At 35.8% G+C, this 17,500-nt stretch overlaps 1 protein-coding gene across 1 annotated transcript in view; it reads left to right on the top strand.

Moving 5' to 3' along the window:
• Nucleotides 1–17,500, top strand: part of LOC127861624 (profilin-1-like) — a 368,553-nt gene that overhangs the window by 344,028 nt on the left and 7,025 nt on the right. The gene's annotated exons all lie outside the window — the stretch shown is intronic.

Genomic DNA, 17,500 nt, shown 5'->3' with positions numbered 1-17,500 from the left:
CACACAAGTTCTATTACATAAAAGAATAATAATCACAACAAAGAATAATAATCACAAGCGAAGTTACTTAATTCCTCCTATTCAGAATATAATCTATGAACGGCCACCGGAAAAACTTTGCGAAACCGAAATTTCGCAAACAGAAGTACCCTTTTTCTTGAAAATTTGCGTATTTGTAATAAAGTATAAGATAAAAGTCTTACTTGTGATTAATAATTGGTTATTTTTGCTTAAAAAATGCGTTTTCTTCACTATGAACTTTATTTGCAAAGTTGGGGTTCGCATGGGATTTTTGTATTTTCCCATGGGATTTTTCTTTCACCTATGGGAATTTTGGTTTTACCCATGGGATTCTTCTCCAGCATTTTTATGGGAGAAAAAATCCCATGGGCTTTTCAAAAAAATATAACACGTTCGTTTATGCTTAGTTATCGATTTTAAGCTTTGTTAAAGCATTTGTGCTTATTTTCGTTCAATTTTCTTTGATAGAAAAAAAATCCCATTTTTGCATGGGAAAAAAAATCCCATGGGATTGTTTTTTGATATTTAGAGATTTATTCATGTAACGTTCAGAAACACTATATTTTAACAAATGATGAACAATTCTTGCGATTTTAATAATAATAATAATAATAATAATAATAATAATAATAATAATAATAATGATAATAATAATGATAATAATAATAATGATAATAATAATGATCGTGCTCAATATGATTAATTTGTACTTTTAAGCGACTAACATTTTTATTCTAGCCGATCGTCGAGTCCGTCCGAATGGTGAGTATGACAGCACTTTACCAGTACAAATAAATCTCACTTGTGTAGAGAACGCTACCATGCTATACAAATAATCTTGATAACAAGTCATATCATTTCTCGACAGAAAAAGAAAACAGCATGGATATTGATGTCAGCAATGTCCCATGCTATGATAAATATTGACAAAATGAAAAAACTTGACAATAATTCCGTGTCGAATACGCATTGGATTATAGAAATAAAATTCATATAAGCATTTATAAGTTAATATGCGAAAATGGGTCTTATGTCATATACGGCCAGCGTAGCTCCATTCCGTAATGTCCGGTATTAAGTCACGTCAAGTTTCGAGGTCGAATTATAGCATAATAATTATGTTCACATTGCGCAAATCATATGAGTTACCCTATATATATTGTATTAAAATTTATGATACACTATTGTGCGATAATGAAAATTGTATGGATTTTTCGAAACACGCTTTCCTGATTGTGTGAATATAAGAATGCGGTTGACGGTTAACACAGATCAAATAGAATGAGATAACCGTTATGACGGAACACACAAAATGCAATATATATATATATATATATATATATATATATATTCACACATATGGCCAGTTACGGGGTCTCTGATTTAGAAATAGGTTATGGGGTTCCCACTTTAAATACATGTATCTCCATACCCTTTTTTATCCGATATAAACACGAATTAAGGTATATAGGGGTACCTACTATTATTATTGTATATAAATACGTCATTTATTTAACGTCTTATACAAGGAAATATATAGCGAACTTATTTGCGAGGTATATACAATTTCAATTTCAGACCTGATTGTGGTTTTCGATTTAAGACCTTATTGTGAGATTTGATTGCATTACCTCCCCTACACCCCCTCATAGTAATTAAAGGAGCCTAGAATGCGGGGTTGTATATAGACCCCGTTTTTTATATTGACCTCGTAAGTACAGTCTGAAAACTACCGAGACCGCGTAACTGGCACTATATATTGGTATATATATATATATATATATATATATATATATATATATAATCTGAAAATATTGTCTTAAATCAATGTAATATCTTTGTATTAAAACACTGCAACACTCATGACTGTAAATTAGGCATAACCATATTTCTTTACAACGTAATGCATGTACATCATCGATATATATTACATTTAAAACGAAAATCGTTTTAACATTCAAATGTTTGCAGGGTGAAAGAACTCCTGTTTTGATATATTTGTTGTGGACAACGTGTTTACGTTGAACGTCCGAAAAAAGATGTCCGAAAATAACTGCAAGCTGTTAAAACGCGAAATTGAGTTGAATTGAAACAACAATGCGTTAAATATTATTTTTCATCATTCTGATATTTTTCACGGCGACTGATCGGAGCAATCTCACGGGGTACTGTGAAAATCGTCAGATTTCCGATTTATCTGACAGATCTCACGATCTGACAATATTCACGCCACACCGGTCTATTTCGATTCCGTAGAGATAGCTTATGTCGTCCGTTTGTGAGCTCAATTTTGATTGGCTGACGGGTTCAATGGCTTATTCAAAAAAATAAATGCTGCTGGAGCAGCATATTGCTGCTCGAGCAGAAATTTTGCTGCTCAATGCTGCTCGACCAGTAAATTGCTGCTCGAGCAGCAATATGCTGCTCGAGCAGCATTTAAATTCTGCTCGAGCAGCATTTTTTTCTACTCGAGCAGAAGTTAAAGTTTCGACCCCTTTGGTGCGCCATAGTTAACAGCCAGGAGACACAAACGCTGCGATTAGTATGATTTTACCCGACCTGGCATGTCTAACCCTAAATACTTACCGATCTAGTATGTATAACCCTAGATACTTACCGACCTAGCATGTATAACCCTAGATACTTACCGACCAAGCATGTAAAACCCTAGATACTTACCGACCTAGCATGTATAACCCTAGATACTTACCGACCTAGCACGTATAACCCTAGATACTTACCGACCTAGCATGTATAACCCTAGATGCTTACCGACCTAGCATGTATAACCCTAGATGCTTACCGACCTAGCATGTATAAACCTAGATACTTACCGACCTAGCATGTATAACCCTAGATACTTACCGACCTAGCATGTATAACCCTAGATACTTACCGACCTAGCTTGTATAACCCTAGATACTTACCGACCTAGCATGTATAACCCTAGATACTTACCGACCTAGCATGTACAACCCTAGATACCGACCTAGCATGTATAACTGTAGTTACTTAGCGACCTAGCATGTTCAACCCTAGATACTTACCGACCTAGCATGTATAATTCTAGATACTTACTAACTACATGAGCTGCGTAAATTGGGTAGTCGTTTAATATCACTCAATATAAACAGTTTTGAAACTGAAAAAACTAAAATAAATGCATAAAATTAAAAAAGCATCCATAATCAAGCGAGATTATTAGAGTGTATACAATTCTACTAGGCCCTCGTCAATAAATAAAGCCTAAAGTTCTGGAAAAGCATGTCAGACGGTACATGATGCAGGTGTTGTGAACGTAGTGTACTTGTCTCTGATTGGCTGACCTACGCCTGTATGGAGTCTCTTGTAGAACTCCATGAGCTGAGAATGGGTAGCATCTTTCTCTATGGTTCTGGCATGGAAGGGCTCCACGAGTAGCACACCCAGGCAGGTAAACACAACGAGTGCCTTCATGGGGTAGGGAAGCTCTATCACTTCTCTTACGAGGCAGGCCAGGCGGTTGTTAATGTAGGGATTCTTTTTAAGGAACTTTGTTAGATTGTTAAAGCGGTATATTAGGACTGCTGCTGTCCTGAGGGACGCCCAAACGCGCTTTATTTGTATGAAATAGCATACTTGAAACCTGCCTTTGCTTACTGAAGAGGAGAAATTTCCTGTAGTGGTTCCACGCTTTGAGGTTGCACTCGGCAGCCCTCAACTTGAGGAACATGTGCAGCGCCTGTCCAGACACAATTGCATTCTTGCTGTCTAAATCGAGATCCACCATGAAAATCTGTAGCACTTGCTCCATCTTCATATCTACCTTCACCAACCAGTTCACTTGATTCATAGCACTTTTGAAGCACTTTTTGCCCTGTTGACGTTGAACATTTCTGCCAACAGCTTTGAAACCTTTTTTGTGCTCCGTGCATGTCAGTTATATGTGAATCTACATAGAGAATAATATGTCATTGTTATTTATGTACTTGAATATTTCTGACGAGTTGAAAAAAGGTTTACACGGACAGGCTTATCGAGCCATGTAAGCCTCTCTTAGTCGGATATTTTCAAGATCACAATAACACTAATATAGTATTCTATTTATCCTACAATATTTATAATAACACATCTTTTTTATTAAAATATTAGCGTTTAATTGTTAAAAGTAATAGCCAAAATATATTTATTCAACTGAATCGAACCTTATGTAGTGATATCAAAATTGTTTGACATCTTTCCCGGTTACACAACGCGAAACAGTAATCAGCGACTCAAAGAAAATGAAGGTTTTAAGGCAAACTATCGCTATACGCCTCGATTCAAATTGAGTCAACGTTTGAAATCGTACGCACGCAAGTAGACAACCGAAGGCTTTGTTCAAAATTAAATTCTGTATCACCTGAGAAAAGGACAACAACAAAAAAATGACTGTCATTTTCAACTGAGCGATCAGTTGTTTACATAAAGTGCCTTGCACGAAATCGTGAGACCAAGACGATGAAGGAGATATGAACAACTTGGTTTAAAGTGGGGGTTAACGGTGTTCTATAATCTCTATAGGATTTAAATGCCGATGTTGATTATGAATCTTTGGATTTGCAACGAATAGTGAAACTGGGCACAGGAATTGCTTACAACAGGGAAAAACAATAACTATGTGCAGGCATTGTTATATATTATAATATGACATATATTAACCAAATCCGTCATAAATGTGGACAATGATTTGCGCCCAAATTCGCTGGATAGTTTATCTTGTTAAGGCTACATTATTGCAATAATTGAAGTGCCATACTGGTTACTGAGTGTGTTAATTGCAAAAGAATAAGTGACGATTAGTGGTTAGAGGTTTTTTTGCGATCGTCGGTCGTCGGTTTGCCGTTATTGTAATCAGGTCAACATGATATTTTATTGATGGAAGTTAGTCAACATTTTGCTTGGCGGCGTATGATAAATCCGATACTTGCAAAGATTAGTGCGAATTTAAGTACATTTTCGTTGTTTTTTAGTCTGTTCGATTTATAAATGAATGGCGAAATTGGGGTATACATGTTCTTTTATGGATCAGGAATTTCATTGTTATTTGGTCTTTGAAATGACATCCGAGACCTACAAAATAGATTTTGTCGGGGTTAGCTGTGTTGTTCGGCTGGCTAAGTAGCGCGGGATTCCCAATGTGTGAATGTTGGAAGTGTTTTTTTTACGATAAAGTTCTCAGTTTTAATGGTCGCGGTTGTCTTGAAAACACGATAAGTTTTGTATTGTGGTCCCCGCTACATATGTTTTAACTATTATCTAATTGTGGGTGCCTGGATGTTAGTACTTTTTTGAGAAGGGATAGATGCGGTGGTTCGTTTGAAGAAAGACTAAATAGAAGATATATACCGGTCATATCGGCTGTTTGTTGTATTCTTTTGGGGAGTAGGGAGAGTCGCTATATATACAGCGGAGAGACTAATGAAGATCGGATTGAATATAGGAAACGTGTGAAAGAAAGATTCGAGTATGATTTTAACTCTCGATCTTGAGGCGATTAATATGAATCTATCTTACGGAGCATTCCGGAGATAGTCGATGTATCACGATTGGGTTTCATGTTGGTAACTATATACTTTATTGTGTGACGCAAAGGCTATTAATAGAAAGTACGTTAAGCATTTTACATTACTTCAGCTCGAAGTTTATCGAGTAGTTTCACTGCCGGTAAGTTAATGCTTATTAGTAAACTTTTGCAATCTTGTTAATGTTTACTTAAACAGTTTGTTATGAAGTTTGTTTCTATGACAAAATAATGGAAATGTATATCGTGAAAATATTTGCTCTTACACAAACATATTTTTTTTGTTTTTGTTTTAAAGAGAGTTTGAAAACAAAACTGCAAAACCAATTCAGAAGTACGTGCTTTTAAAGGGGCCTTTTCACGTTTTGGTAAATTGACAAAAAAAAATCAAATTCGCACATTTTTGATGTAGTTATAATATTTGTGAGCAAACAGTAATACTTCATTTACCATGCTCTAAAATAATTCCACGCATCTTTGACGATTTAAAAACCTGAAAATTATAAAGCGTTTCAACGCGAAACGATATAATAATTTGGAGAGTTCTGTTGATGTCGTTATATTTTGTGATACTACGAGGATTGCTTATATAAAGTATGAATACATCACTCAATGTATGAGCACGGATGGCCGAGTGGTCTATGCGATAGGCTTTTACTCCAGTGCTCCAAAGGTCAGTGGTGCGAGCCCAGTTGAGGGTTACTCTTTTTTCTTTCTTTAATTTTATTCTTGTTCTTTTACTGGATCTTTGTAGACCCCAATCGATACATAAATCAATATAAAGCTTGTAATGATAAACTTCAACAAATACCAAAATATGTGAAAAGGCTTTTAATTACGAGAGTGACTATCCAATTTCTGCTCCATTATTCTTGTTCTTTGGCATGCATTTTTCCTTTTGTAAAGCTATAGTTTTATATCACAATAAGAAACAAGAAAACATGGCATTTGAAAAAAAAGCCAAGTTAGGACAAGCCTAAAATAATGATACGAAACTGAATGAGGAAATCCATTTATTTATTGCGAAAACCTTTTTTACAATAGAGGTATTGGACGAACTTTGAAGACCATGTCAACTTTTTTTGCGCGCCAATTTATCATGTAACAGCTATCTGTTGGGTCAGGTTCAGGATTAATCTTTTACAGGATTTAATATAAGAGCTTACATTATGTCTTTCTTTCATTGTCAATACATTTTAATGGTGTAATGAAATTATGTGCACGCAGCTGACTGAAAAAAGGCAGAAGGAGGCATTGATCGTTTGAGGTCAGAAACTAAAGGCGTTTCCGGGCACAGCAGCCTGTATACTCGCTACCGATACCCTCGGGTAAGTCAGATACTGGAAGCGTTCCAAGACGCAACAGTCTGTACTGTTGTCAATCTCAGGTAAGTCAGTGTTTGAAAGCGTTCCCATAAACAGCAGCCTGTACAGCCGCCTGTACAGCCGCCACTCTCGTGTTAGTCAGAGACTAAAAGCGCTCGCAGACATAGCATCCCGTACCGTCGACACTCTGGGATAAGTCAGAAAATGAAAACATTCCAGAAACAGCAGTCTTACAGTCGTCAATCTGAGATATGTCAGAATCTGAAAGCTTTCTCTGGCAAAGCTCATTGTACAGTCATCACTCTCATGTAAGAAACGGACAAAGAGCGTTCATAGATAAAGCAGCATATAAGTCACTCTCAGGTAATTCAGAAACTAAAAGCGTTCTGAGACTTAGTTACTAGTTACCTGTAGAGTCGTTACTCACAGATTATACAGGTACTGAAAGCGTTCCAAGACACTAGTGACACAGAGATGGAAAGCCCTACCCCCTCCCCAAGCCCGGACATAGCAGCTTCAGACTTCACTAACAGGTGTGTATTTGACCGAAAGCATTTCAACACACAGCAGCATGTAATGTCATCATTCTCAAGTAATTAAGAGACTGAAAGCGTTCACAGACATAGCAGCATGTACGGTCGTCATTCTCAAGTAAGTCAGAGGCTGAAAGCGTTCACAGACACAGCAGAATGTACGGTGTCACTCTCAAGTAAGTCAGAGACCGAGAGCGTATTTACTGAATTTCACATGAATAATATATTCAAACTTAATTTAAGAGAAGTCACGGACGGAACTGTAACTAATATCCCTACAATATTAAAACTTCGAAAAATGAATTTCTGTAGTTTACTGTGTATGATTATCCACGCATGAACCATATTTAACTGACTTTATATTGTAGACAATACTTTTCAGAACACAGGGAAATACAATTCATACTCACATCTTCTGCCCCTATGCAAAATTAATCATTGTTTTATTGCTTTGAGTCTTATTCGATCTTATAAGTCAGTTTTTTAAAGCTTAAATCAACAACTATCCTTTTGTCAAAATTTCACCCAACTTTCAATAAAGTTTATACACGCGCGCAATCAAACAAAATACGTTATACCTTAAACGTTGTACTTTATACGTTATACGTTGATCTATACCGGAATACTATAATACACTAAATGGCATACACATTATAAACAACGATGTATGCATGTATTTATACTCGTACACATTCTATAATTGTTTATTTATTCAGCATACAGTTCAATCGAAAATCAAACGGTATTACACTAAATAAAAAAAATGTAAGACTTAAATTATCTAAAACATTATTTCAATCAACATCCGAAAAGTGTATAACGATGTGTTTATAGTTGACATAAAATTAAGTACGCACCGTCAACTGACATTTAGATTGTGTTATTGTGTTTTCAGAATTATGTCTAAAATGTTTCCTTAAAGGTCTGTACTATGATGACCCGCCTGGGGTACGGCGAGGAGATTAGACGGTGACGCGTTGAAACGCGCAAGAAGTTGGAAAGGATATTAAATATACGATGTAATGTTACTATAATAACAGTTGGCAGCAAGGGAGAGGGGCTGACCAGCCGTTACGAAAGCGACCTGGACATTTTATTCGAGCTACGCGGTGTCGTCTGTGTGGAAGATGGTATAAATCTTCACACCTTTGCAGACGACATTGAAGAGTACATGATGAATACAAGTGTATGCCCAGGTCACTGTTTACTATTTCTAGAAAGACTAGCGACAAGTGGTTTCACAATTATCCAAAATGCTCGGCTTAGTAATGGCAGGGGAGACATTTTATTAAGTAGTGGTTTATTTGTAGAAAAATGTGCAACACTTAACCGTATAAATATGCCATGTTCTAGTAGTAAAATAGGGTTGGTGCAACATGAACGAGCGAGACCGTCACTTCCGGCGTCTGTTCAAGGTATATTTCATGCGGAAATGGTATTGTCACTACGTTGTCACTGCCCAAGCATCATTTAAAGATGGGCTGCCAGACTTCGTCATTGGCCGTCACCAGACATTGTCCAGAAAGTCGTATCATTAGGAGCTTATCTAAGCCCGGTAGGATCCAAGGGATGTGAGCACACGCACATGGAATGGAGGATTTGTTTCAACACTGGCGAGACAGAACTTATGCACAACGTTAATGACACACAAGTGAAAGTGTACGTTTTGCTTAAAATGATCCTCAAGAATGGTCTAAGACCTTGTAAGAAAGAAATAACTTCTTATGTGATGAAAAATATTGTATTATGGCAAGCTGAGAGTAACCCACGGGAAAAGTTTTATGCTCGTAGTTTGATTCACTGGCTGCATGACGAACTGAGAGTACTTAGGACTGCCATTGAGACACAAAACCTTCCATATTACATGATTCCGGAAGAAATTTAATGGCAGCCTGTTGTTTGCAGCACAATCAGCTAAGGAAATGGGTAGCAGATATCACGGACATGATGGCGGAAGGCCCAAGGGTAATATTGAGATTGCCGAAGATACGGAAAAGCGTCATCGCTTCCCCATAGCCGATGATGTGGTTCAGCAAGATAAGGATGGAGCTGGAGATGCTGTCCGAGGAGTATGCGCTAAGAAATAGTCAATACATGTATAAGCGTTCGAACGGAGTGTTGACTGAGTGGGCCACTTACCTACTGGATATCGATAATACAGAAGTAACTGATGCTATCCTATCGGGTATAAAGAGACGTCATCTACAGATACATATGGAGTCGACACTACGGGCGCTCGCAGAAGGCTGTACTGATCTGAAGGATATCTGCCAAAGAATAGTAATGGACTATTGAATGTAAGTGCATTACATGGATGAAACTGGTTAATATTATCACAGACATGTAATGGAGAGATAAGAACTGGTGGTGGTTTGACCAAGATATTTTCCCCCCATTGTGATTTCTGTACTTTATCTTAATATGGAGACATCTAACACATTTTCAAACCATTCTTCGTTTTAAATTATGATATTATGCGTTTAACACAGCAACTATATTCAAATGTGAAGGTCTTACTAACATAAATATATGTCTGAAACATTTTCAAATTGAGATGACCGTTTATTAATTTCAAAAATTATATAATAGCTTCTTTTCTTTGACATTTGACATAAGATACGTCTATAAATAGCAATCAATCATGATGTATACTCTGCGTTTATTTATAGACTCTTATTTTGTTTTGCAATCGTAATACTTCGGCAATCTCCGGACTCCTGCTGATCCAGAGTGTTTGTTTTGATGTAAATAACGGAATAAGGAGTAGTTTTTATTATAATTCATAACTTTTCAAACATGCAGGGAATATGGTTTCATCGAAATTTGTGATATGAAAAAGAATATATAGATTTTTAAGCACGACCAGGGGGACTAGCTTCATGCAGATTTGCTGTCCTGACCTTCCTACGAACTTACAGTGTCGTTTTGAGTTGCCTCAGTGTTGAACATTGGGAAAAATATTTGTCTGTCTGTCTGTGTATATATGCGCGCGTGTGTGTGTGTGCGCGCGCCCGCCCGTCCGTCCGTCTCTCTGTACGTCTGCCTGTCCGTCCGTCCGTCCGTCTGTCTAGCTTGCAACAAACGATCAAGCCCGGATATCGACGCTAAAATTGTGTACTAATATTTCACCTACACTCAAGTAAACTGTAAAACATGTGTACCAATAACAGAACCTTATTTTACAATTCATGATTGCTTGGAACTTTTCAACACTCCTCATATGCCTAGTTCACCGTTATTTCATCAGTGAAATTGATAACGCCTTTTTCTGCTTCGCCTTCTGTAATCTTTTAGTTGGATTTTTTTCTTTGAAGTTGTATATTATTCATGAAGTGTGTCCTCGAACATAAATAATGTATCGGTTTGTGTAAAATCTATCTAGTTTTTTTTTATATATATGGTAATGAATTTTAATTATGTATTTATTACATAGTTATTTAGATAATACCTTAAGTGTTTATATTTTTAAATCAAATTAATATTTTAAATAGTTTAACATAACTACCTTAATCGAACGATTCAAATTGTTTAACTTTACTTCCTTAATCGATCTGTATACCCGAAAATTAGATAATGAATACCCATTTTGGAGAAGTAGAGAAGGGTGGAAGTACAAAATAGTAACTACATACATCAATATACGTACATTATTTTTATATTTTATTTTATATTAAATATAATTTTAATATATCATAATCATATTGGTATAGCAAATGGTTATCAAGTACAAAAGTAACGGCACATATTTTTATACCTGTCCTTAGCTACAACAAGGATATACTTCGTCAGCAACATTTTACAAACAGGGAGAAACAAGGCATATATTTCAGGTGAGGTTAAAGACCTACACATATCAGAGTATAAAGATCAGTGAAACACAAATCTCTTATTTCAAGACATCAAAATATAAGTCATGGTTCGAGATTATTTTGTAAACCAGATCTTAGGTCAATGATTCAGCAAGAAAAAGCACATTAGGAATATGACTTATAAAGGAAATATCCAATAATACCATAAAGCACTTTTGTATAACGCTATCTTAACGGAGATTCCAGAGACAGCCGATCTTTCACGATCGAATGCTAGAAAAAAAGTTCGGAGCCACACCTAGCCCCTTGAGACAATGTTTAAAACCGCATAAAACATATTTGATATCTACATATTACAGGTATAGTTACTTGTATTAAGTGCTGCAATTTATATTTAAGAATTGATATTAGTTTGGTTTGGATGTAATTGTAATTATTAATATTATTATATTGACAAACTCTACAGGATAAATTGTTATTGGTAACAATAATGTAAAATTTATTTTTACTGGACCGCAGACTTATCTGTAATATCAGACAATAAATGATATGTTTTCTTTATTATTGTTAGTTATTTATGCTTCTGGAAATAACTGTAGACATATATTATTCCAAAATTAGACTAGTCTACATAGAAATTATTATTAACTTTGCATGCAAATTCATATCTATACTATTTTGATATATTATAACAAATGTATTACATATTATAGAAAAAACTTGGACCGGCTTTCACAAGATCGTTGGTGTTGAATAAATACCATCAACCACCAGAAAAGGAATATTTTAAATGATTAGCGTAAAACGCGAAAATATAAATAACATTTAACTTATGAATAAAAATAATATGTAGTACACAAAATAAATATTGCATTATCCTAACATCATCCAAAAGATCCCAAGTTTGAAATAAAAGTTAGTCCGTTGTGAAACAGACCGGATAAACAAAGCCTCCTATTTCTCGAGGTAGTTTAGTCTAGTGTGCCCTGGTCGCAGTCAGTTTTCATACTGGAGCGGAGTTTTGTTCTTGGTCAGTTTGCGAGTGTCGAAGTTGATTCCGATTCAACGTTGTTGACCATGACTTAGTATTGCTCAAGTCGATATCGCTGAAAGGAAAATAAGTCCCAACCAAGATATATATGTTATATCTTAATTATTTATATTTAAATGCGTATTCAGAGTAAATTGCTCATTTATCGCACACGCCATAGCACTTTCCTCACAAAAGAGCGCGAGCGTAAGCGTTTGAGATTCTGTTTTAAAAGCATTTCTATAGCTGGAAATGAGTACCGGTACACTAAAAATAATCGGTTAATATACAAAGCCGTTTCCAGGTAAAACATGGTCATGATTATAAATGGAGATTCAGCTCGGGTGCATTTACGAGAACATTGAGTTACAATGTGCTTTCATTTTTAAATAAGCATCAAGAGCACACTTGACACTCTTGTGGGAATCGACAATATTCAAACAGTTCTTGTATTAAATATTTGTATTTACACTTTTCCGTTGTTTTGGTATCTCATGTTCTTCTAAGTGGTAGTCCCGATGTCGATTTTCAGACCGATTCTATTCTCGAATCTTATGTTTTAACCATCGTTTTATGTTTTACATTTAAATTGCTATCATGTGGAACATTTCGCAGTACAGATTGTCTAAAAAATTATGACGTCATCTCAAAGTTTTGTCGTTTAGCAAGAAAGTACATTGCAAATGTTACCTAACTAATATTCTTCTATTATATTTGATTAAACATGTATGCGAACTCATCTTCTAAACCACGATTTCTCAAACGCATGAACAAATCATACGTTTGAAAATCCCGCATTAAGTTGGTTCTGGTCGTTGAACGTGAAAACAGCATAGGTGAGAGAAATATGAGTAGTCAATTGAAGATTAAAATCGTTGATTGAAGAATATAGAAATGAACGTTCTACTACCAGACTCATTTACTAAAATGGACTTTTTCGCAGATGTTCGTGTTGTTGATTTTGCTTTTGAATGTACTTGATCAATTTACTAAACGAGCTATTTAATGTGCAATTCTTTTTAATAACAACAAAAAATAGATAAAATTGTCCCTCTTCAGGGGACGAAACCCAGTTCCTGTAGAGGTAAGTTCGAACAAGCTTTAAATGCACCACTCAGCTTTTCGTATATGATATACTAATGATAAACTTGTTAGCCAATTTATAGATGGAAATCGATCATATTAAAGATGGTTCGTAGTCAAGAGTGTTTTTTGGCTTGTTTGAGTATACTGCATACATTCTTTCTTCCAAACAGTGAACAAGTGTTGTTTGTTCGTGTGTTTGGCCAAGTTTTTGGTGTTGCTGTTTTCAAAAGTATTCTGGAACAGTCATATCAAGGCGGGCTATTAACCAACTCACACTTGCTGGTTAACAGGCCAAAGTTCACATGACGCGAAGGCTATTTATAGAACGTACGTAAACCATATTTCAAGTGATTACACACACGGTAATGTTATGGCTACTTTGTAAAAATGCAGTCTTGATAATCTTAAATAGATTGTAACGAAGCTTGTTTTCTATTACACAAAATATTTTCGCGAAAATATTTGCTAAATCTTACACAAACCTATTTGTTTTTGAATTATTAAATGATTTTGAAATCGAAACATATATGTAGTTACGACGGTGACTTTCCAATTTCTGCTCATTTGTTCTTCACTGGGGCATGCATAAACTGAAGCCTACTGGGTTCACGTGAAAATTATGTAAACTTAACTAACAATTCTTATTGTATCTTTTATTTAGATCTGACGTTAACAATTGCAATTATTTCGGTAAAGTAGTGTTTCAGTGGTAAATGGCGCATGCTACTCTGATAGCATGTAGTAAACACCCAATCGAGGAAATTAATTTTAATTCAAAATAATGTAACAAAAACAACCACAGGGAAGTTATTATCACCCCCCCCCCCCAAAAAAAAAAAACCCACAAAAAACACACACACACAAACAGAATATGATTGTGATGTGTCTATTGCAAAGCTTCGCGCGATAGAGATCTCAAAAATTCAGTCGGCCTTAGCAAGCATTCAATACGAAACTAGAAATGCTTAAACCTTCACCCATACAAAGGTTTTACATATTTGTACGTGAATCATTAGGAATTAAAAAAGAAAAACAAATAATTCAGTCTGATATGTTTGTAACCAGTCTTATTGTCCACTAACATACGTAAGAGGCTTGGACAAATCAGACCAAGGCTTTAAAGTAATGCAATATTTGAATACTTGAGCAAGTAAAATGTGTGCACTACAAACATACTGATTTTAACTGTACAAATATAGCGCTCTTGATCAGGAACCTGGAAATGAATAACATTGCCCTTCAAATAATGACAAAAAGAGTCCTTGTGTATGACATTGATGACCTAGCACCCGAAAAAGAAGTATGCGCTGCTGTTGCTGCTGATCAAACTACCACAGAGTCCTCAACTGCTGAGCAATGTTCTGTTGTGTGTGTGTGTTGCCATTCACCACCAGAGCTGTTCAAGAAACGATTTGTTGAAACAAGTACGCAAACTCAAGATTATGTAGTTTTGGACCATGCATACGCATACCTGAAGTCAACGCGATCAACAGGAACACAACAAACAACAACGGAATTTAGTGTTGGTACGATATAAAATTACAGTGATTCCAAATTTTATACAGGTTTGTCTTTGAGTGTGTTACTTACCCCTGTTAGTGCTTGGACTCCATTTCCGAATAAGTTGCAATCCAAACTGAATGTTGGCGATCAAATTCTTGCAGTTCTCATTCGTCTACGTCTTGGTTTGTCGTTTAAGGACATTGTAAGAAGGTTTGGAGTGTCAACTCAACTAGTAAGTGAAATGATTAAGTCGTGAATGACTATAATGGCAGATAATTTAAGTGACTTTTTATGCTGATTACAACATGAAACCATTAGAAGGACACTGCCAGGATCTTTTTATGAGACATACCCGCGCACAACTTGCATTATATATTGTTCGGAGATTTTTATTCAAAGACCTTTTTCTTTGAAGGCTCGTGCGCAAACAAGGAGCACCTACAAGTCCCACAACACAGCAAGGTTTTCGGTTGCTATTGCACCAAATGGATTCATAATGTATGTATCACTATTATATGATGGCATAGCTAATGACAATTTTATAACTTAGTCCAGTGGATTTTTAAATTACCTTCTGCCTGGTGACGAAGTTATAGCAGATAGAGGCTTCGCAATTGGGGAATAACTCTGTGCAAGGCGTGTGCAAATTAATAAAACGGCTTTCATGAGGGAAGGTCACAGCGTACGTGTATATCCCAATAATAACTGGCTCCGAGTCTTACTCTTAAACGCCAGAGGCTTTAAAGAATACCCCAAACCCCTCGCATCAGGCCTGCCCTGTAGTTTAACGGTTATCACTGACGGATGTGTTTGGTAGTATCTTGTTAATTATTTAATAAAAAAGATTGCACATTTATGCTTAATCGCACTGTTTATATTGACAATTTGCAGTCAAAACTTAAACACAAAACAAATAATCTGAATAAACAAATTAAGACCATGAAAAAAAACACACACGATTAATCACTTTTTTTTATGAGTACAGGAATTTGCCCAGAGCTTCGCTTGTTGAAATGCAGTGTGGCGAATAAAGGTTCATTATTATGTATATGTATAATATGATATTTTAAAAACCATAGGCTCCTACGTCGACAATTACGTCCCCTTCCCTGGACAGACGCTTCAGGCGCAATGCGACGTCACATCCGTCACCATCACGGACGTCCAATCGGTCAACTTCTGCGCAGAAAGATGCTCCAAGAGTACCACCGCCGATGGGCACGGGATCGCGTGCAAGTCTTTCGACTACTGCTATCAGACAAACGTGTGCATTCTGAAAAGCAAGCATCTCCTTTACATGGCGTCCTCGACCCTCCAAGCTTTCGGTAGCTCGTGCTCACATTTCTCACTTACGTAAGATTCATTACAACGATTACACGGGCCTGTTAGAATCGGCGATGCTATTTTATTGTTCGAAGCGACGCTTGTTTCACAAATTACAGAAGTCCGCATGTGTAAGTTCAATAACATTCAATATACACGCATGTGTCATAAAAGTCTGTTCAAGGGGGAAATGCAGTGTCATAAGTTTTATAGAGAAATTTAACTCATTTGTATCATGAAACAATTCAGATCTACCTCTTTACCCTTTTTTATGTTTTTTTTTATATTTCCAAATTCTACATGTCGGATTTAGCTCAATTTTTTATCATAATCATTGAAATATTTTCGGCTGAAGTGTTTACAGTCCATGAAAAAGTTGATAATACAGGATAGTTTAAGTTGCATCATGTTGAATCTTTTTGTTTGTTGATTGTTGAAAGTTTTAGCGTATCCATACAGTTGACTTTCGTTCTAAGAAAATAATAGGGTATGTCGTCACATTATGATGTTTATAACGACATCGTATCGATGCAGATAACGCTCATGGCCTGGTTGGCATGACATATTTGTGTACTTTAAAAGGATTGGGAATTCATTTTCACAGTAACACGCCGGGTATGCGGATACTTTGATAACAGATGGCACTTCTATACCAGATAACAACAATAGCCACGCGCGAGAGTTGAGTTCTTCAGCTTTTTTGAATTTATGTTCTGTTCATTTGGTTTTCAGACACGTAACATTGTACTTCGTATTGCGGAGCAAGAAATTCGTGAGAAAAAAAAGTGGATTATAAAAAAGAGATAACATTTCATCGATAATCATCATGAATTCGATGATCAGTACGTATTTCATCAAAATAAAAATACTTGGAAATAAATCAAGAACGTGCCAACTAATCGAAATAAAAGATCAATGTGTCTATTAATGTTACAACATGTTAAATTTTATTTAACTAACGTATTTGAGGAAATTCAAATGTTTTCAGAGTCGGATGCCAAATTTTCATGGACACTTCTTTTACCGATCATCTGAAAAACAATGGCACTTCGATTCCAGATAACTGGACACTGTTTACCAGATATAACACACTCTATTTAGTAATTCAGAAATGCAGAATTCGCGGTTGAAAAATGTTATAGTAAGCAGGCAATAAATTAAAATGTATGTACTGACGTAAATCAAAAACACTTTATCGAAACATGTTCATATGCCTTTGGAATATGATAATAAAATGGAAAGGGAAGTGTAAAGGGAAGTGCTTCCTATTAGTAGAGCTCAATACAAAGGGAGTTTTCCAATCTCTTTTAAATTTTGTGGTTACGCAT

The sequence above is a fragment of the Dreissena polymorpha genome, chromosome 16, assembly GCF_020536995.1.
Source record: "Dreissena polymorpha isolate Duluth1 chromosome 16, UMN_Dpol_1.0, whole genome shotgun sequence".
NCBI lineage: Eukaryota > Metazoa > Mollusca > Bivalvia > Myida > Dreissenidae > Dreissena > Dreissena polymorpha.
This window is presented reverse-complemented; position numbering and strand designations above follow the sequence as displayed.